The sequence below is a fragment of the Eupeodes corollae genome, chromosome 1, assembly GCF_945859685.1.
Source record: "Eupeodes corollae chromosome 1, idEupCoro1.1, whole genome shotgun sequence".
NCBI classification, from domain to species: Eukaryota; Metazoa; Arthropoda; class Insecta; order Diptera; family Syrphidae; genus Eupeodes; species Eupeodes corollae.
Window position 1 is genome coordinate 84579608 of NC_079147.1, and position 6068 is coordinate 84585675.

Below are 6068 nucleotides of genomic sequence, written 5' to 3' on the forward strand. Positions count from 1 at the left end.
AGAAGATGTATAGACAAAAATGTATGAGTCTCTCAACCAAAAGGGTATATTAGAAGAAGAAGAAACACAGTCGACTCTCCTTACGCCGAACCTTCTTCTACTTACTCTTATTTATTTAATTGGTTTTGCATTTTAAAATTCTTTTTTAAACAAATAAATTAATTGTAATATTATTGTAAATCATTTTCAGTCAACTTTGTATAAAAAAACTAAGTTGCGTATGTTGTTTGATTGTTTATTTTAAATTATTTGACCCTTTAGAATTGTAAGCATTGTTGACATGAGTGAGGTTTAGCAATTAATCATAAACTATTTAACCCCAGAACAATACTTCCAAGTGCAGGATACACGCTGGTCGCATCAAGTCTTGGGTGTCAAACAGAAGTTCGTGACCATTACCTTCAAGGCTAAATTTGGTAACATTAGACTAATTATACGGAAGCACCCAACAAAAGAAAAGTATGACAACACCAAAGATATGTTCGTCGAGCTCTTGGGCAAAGAATATGAGCTGACCAGTGCTTTAGCTACGATATTAAAGTTTAGAGAGAAGAGCATTTATTGTGATCTACGGGACCGTATGCATAAAAGTTAAGTGGAGGAGAAGATAGAACAATGAACTGTGCAGGCCGTACAGCGACGCAGACCTAGATTGAAGGATAAAAGTCGCCTTAGATGACTAGTGAACGTAGAGCGCATGGAAAACAATACTTCGGCCTGGGTATTCTTTTCATCCACGACCAAAGAACAGCGCAGTAAGGTAAGCCCGCGAATCAGGTAGCGCGCACAAGTGAATAGTGGCCCAACTTAGAGTGCGCAACTGGTGATATCTAGCTAGGTACTGAGTTAGATGCAGACGTTTAGTGGGTGATGTTTTAGTTCAGACGGGAATGAAGCTCCACCTTAAGGAAGTAAGTAAGTAAGTTCAAATCACTTTAGGTCAGATTTTTTGGTAAAAGTAGTGAATAATTTAACAGATGCAATTAACCCTGAAACCCCTAACCAAATATTGTAAACATAAAAGCCATGAAATTATCTATGAGCTTATTCTATCATTTTTGTTCTGTGTTATGGTTTAAGGTCTTAAACTTTAGGAAAATAAAAACACTTCTCTAAAGAGAAAAATTCATTATTTTTCATAACATAAATAATTCCAAAACACTAACATAATTCGTTATTCTGTTAGATATTCTAATTTGATATCGCAAACGTTCGTGAATAATAAGGTTCCAGTAACTTACAAATCTTACCAAATCCTGCTTACATGTAAATATATTTAATTGCAAGAGAACTAAGAAGTAGTGACGAACTAGAGTCGCTAAGAAACTAATATTTTATTATTTCTAATGAAAGTTGGACTTAGAGGGAGTTGACTATAAAACAAGAAAACTTGCGAACAAAAATCTGTGACTTAATTTCAGCTTAGTACGTAAACTACTCAAACAAGAAAGTTATTAACAGTTATTTTCTTTAACATTTCTATAACATTTTATATTTAACATATTTATAGAGTGTTTAAGTTAATATAAATACAATCGGTAAAAATATAATTACTTTATACGACTTTACGTAAAATGTGTTTTGATTTAAAATGATTTGCATTCACAAAAATAAAAAAAATTATCAGACGGCGTTTTTCCACCCACTTGTTATGTATTTCTTTTTGCTGTTACGGATGTCAATATCAAGCAGAATGGAAGTGCTTGAGAATTAAAAACATTCAGGAGGCGTAGTATCTACCCACTTTGCTACCATTAACTAGTAACGCTTCTGATTCTTGTTTAATAATAACATTTTTGTAAGAGCGGTATGGTTTTAAGTACGAACAAAAACAAATATTTACAATTCAGCAGGTGTGGTTATTTTTGCAAAGAGCTGTGAAATCGAACCAAACACATAAATGTTAGAAACGAGGCATATTCTGCTATATGCAAAAAAAAACTGAGTACACACTTAATTTTATGTATCTTGAATCAAAACCCTTTTTTCTTTATGATGTTTATAAATTATTATCAAAAAGTTCATATTAATATTTTTGTTCATATTTTTTACTTAACTCGTACAATTTCTGATCGTTGTAATTGATTTAAAAGAAATTTGGTTAGATTAGAAACATTAAATTGTCAATTGACCAAATCGTAAAAAGATCATTTTAAAAATCGATTTATAATTTATTTTAGCACTTGACATTCCAAATTAATTATTATAAGTAATCAGTATAAGATTTATTAATAAAACTTGATGTTATTGATAGACACAATGTCTTTTAATTTTGCCCATATCTTGAGTGATTGGCTAAGCGGTTTTAGGTTTTTATTTTTCGTCAGAAAAGTGATGGCACTTCACAATGTATATTAGTGGCTTCCGTTGTTGATTCAAGAGACATTTGGGGTCAACCAGTTTATTTTTAAATTGCTAGATTTATAATAAAAGAAACACCCACTATATTTTCTTGAAAGTCTGTTTCGTATATTTTGATGTTATGATCTGTAAAAATGAGTTTATTCGAAGTCGAGGAAGAGGTCCGTTACTGAGTTATGTTTGACAAAAATAATATCCTGAACTTACTTACTTACTTACGTACTTCAGTTGGCGCTACAGTCCGGGGTGGACCTGGGCCTCAACCAACATGCGTCTCCAGCCAGCTCGGTCCCTAGCTAGCTGTCTCCAGTTTCGCATACCAAGTTGGTTGTGGTCCTCTCCCACCTGGGTGCGCCACCTGAGTCGTGGTCTTCCTCTACTGCGCCGTCCCTCGGGATTGGATTCGAAGACCTTCCGGGCTGGAGCGTTGATGTCCATCCGCTCTACATGACCTAGCCATCTATAAGATGTTGAACTTAAATTCTGCTAACTAGGTCAGTGTCGCTGTACAGCCCGTACAGTTCGTCGTTATATCTTCTCCTTCATTCTCCATCTATGCGCACGGGAAAAAAAATCACCCGAGAATTTTTCGCTCGAAGCATCCTAAGACCCTCTCGTCTTTCTTTGACAGGGTCCAGGCCTCAGCGCCATAAATGAGAGCAGGGATGATGAGTGTTTTATAAATGATGACTTTAGACGCTCGAGAGACTACTTTACTTCTCAATTGCCTTCTAAGTCCAAAGAAGCAGCGATTTGCAAGTCGTTGTCTGTGTTAATAGCGGTGCCTAGGTAGACAAAGTCCTTAACTACCTCAAAGTTATAGCTGTCCATGGTGACGTTTTGTCCAAGACGTTGTCGTTCAGTGTCCTTTTTTGATGACAGCATATACTTGGTCTTGCCCTCATTGACTACTAAACCCATCTTCTTCTCTTCCGTCGCAATGCTCGAAAACGTTCCACTGACATCACGCTTTGATCTTCTAATTATGTCAATTTTATTTGCATATCCGAGTAATTGGATGGACCTTTGGAAGATTGTGTCTCTAGTGTTGACGGTTGAGTTTTGCACAATTCTTTCCCGAGCGATGTTGATGAAGTCGCATGACAGTGCATTGCCTTGTCTAAAACCATTTTTGACATCAAATGCATCGGTAAGATCTTTTCCGACCTTAATAGAGCAGCGTGCATTCTCTATCGTCAATCTGCACAAACGTATAAGTTTGACAGGGATGCCAAAACTAGACATTGCTCTGTAGAGCTCTTCCCTATAAATGCTGGCATACGCAGCTTTAAAATCGATAAGGAGATGGTGGGTATCAATTTAAAGCTCCTGGGATTTTAACAACATCTGCCGTAGTGTGAAAATTTGGTCGATAGTGGACTTTCCTGGTCTGAAGCCACACTGATAAGGACCAATCAGATCTTATATGCAATGTTAAGGAGACTGATGCCCCTGCAGTTGGACAGTTTAGAGGGTCTCCTTTCTTATGTATCGGGCACACTATGCTGAGATTACACTCATCGGGCATGCTTTCTTCCGACCATGTTTTGCAGATGAGTTGGTGCATGTTCCCAGCGATACCGTCAGCTCCAGCAGCTTTCTTTGATTTAAGTTTAGATATAGCTATCTTCACTTCGTCAAGGTCGGGTAGGCGGAATTGTTAATCTGCGTTGCTGAGGTTGAGTGGTTCTTTCTCCCTTACAGCGGAATTCGGTTCGGTTATATAATTTGGAGAAGTGATCTTTCAATATTCTCAGTATCGACTGCGGTTCTACTACGATGTTCCCCTGATCGTCTTTACAGGCTTCGGTTCGTGGCTGTTACCCTTGGGAAGTTTTTTTTTACCTTTTGGTATCTCTATCTCCTCGATCGCGCGCCTCTCATGCTCTCTTTTTTTCCGTCTAAGAAGCCAGTGTTCCTCTCTCCTCTTCTGCTCGTAGAGCTCGCGAGCAGCTCTAGTCCTTTTGTGCAGCGCCGTTTTGTATGCCTCTTGTTTCGCTGCGTAAGCTTGCCGGCATTCGTCGTCAAACCAGGGGTTTTGCTGTGGTGGCCCTGCGAAACCTAGCACATCAGAGGCGGCATCTCTGATGGCTGCAAGGCAATGTTGCCACTGATTTTCAATGCTTATTGCAGGCAGCAAAGGACTCCTTAAGAGGTTATAAGAGACTGGGACATGACAGTCTCTTGCGATTGTAGCCGTCTAACGTCGAATCTTCTCACAGTACTTCCTTGTTTTGGCTTTAATTGTGAATTTCGTAGCCGTACCTTGTCTTCTACGAGGTAGTGGTCCGAGTCAATGTTAGCCGCTCAGAATGTTAGAATATCCTTTATACTGGAGAAGTGTCGTGCGTCGATCGCAATATGGTCAATCTGGTTGACGGTTGATTGGTCAGGAGATTTCCATGTCCCCTTGTGGATATTGGGATGCGTGAATTGCGTACTAGCTACCAAAACGTCTTGCCCCGCAGCGAAAGCGACCAGCCTGAATGCGTTGTCGGAGGTATAGTGTCGTGCAGGCTGTATCTGCCGATTATGCCACCAAGTATGTCTTCTCTTCCTAGCTTGGCATTAAAATCTCCTTAGACAATTTTAATGTCATAGCCAGGGCACTGCTCACATGTCTTGTCCAAGAGCTCGAAGAATATGTCTTTGGTGTCTTCATCTTTCTCCTCTGTTGGGGCATGCGCGGCATTGGGCCAGATAGGGCCAGATCCTTAGTATAACTCCAAGGAAGGAGAGCCGGATAAACCCCTCCTTACAGGCCTGGGCTCCGAATATGTCGAAGAAGCCCTATAAGGTATTCACTAAGTACTCGTACGCTGCCGCCTGGATAGGGAGAGGTGGCTTAGTGGAAACACCTCTCCCCCCCCTCTCTCGTTTCCTGCCCCCAACAACTTTCCACTGTGGTTGGAACCCAATCTCCAGTTGATGTACTAGACGTCCGATGTTCACTGCGGGGAGGTGAGAGTAGGAGTTGATAGACAGAGGTGGGTTTTGAGAAAAACCTGTGGACGCTTGTGTCCTCTTGAATGCACATGTCTACTATTTTAGGATCGGATATTTACACACACAAAAATCTCTCTAAATAACTTTAATTTAGAATCTTAGAACTTAACACGTTGAGAAATGTCAAAATCTTCAATTCGCCAAATCGAACAATAACTACGTATTGTAAAGCCTAATTTGTTTAACGTTTCGAATATATTTTAAAAATCTTAAATGAAATTTGTTCATAGCAACGGTAAGTTATTAATGTGGATCACATCACAGCCTTTTTTTTATTTTTTGGAGATCAGGTTACAAAATTGACAGATTAATGATAACTGCCTATTAGGGTGGACCAAAGTGAATTTAATTGTCCTATTATTGGACATATTAGTGATATTAAAGAAAACGTTTTGTCTTCTTATCAGGACTCTACAAAATGGAGCCACCAACTACAAAAGAGTCCTCCTTTCTCAAGACATATAATATGGTAATCTGCGTCTATTTCAACTGTAACACAAACTAGGATCATACAGATGTTGAAAACGTATCATTTAAAATAAAACAAATTGCTCAAATCTGTCAAGACGCTGACCCAAAAAAAATTAGAAAGTTTTCAGCAAGGCTTTGATATTGCGACATGAATATGTAAAAAAGTCCTAAAGATAAAAAGGTTCCGAAACAAGAACAAGTATTTTTAATTGACCAAAGAAAAATTCGTA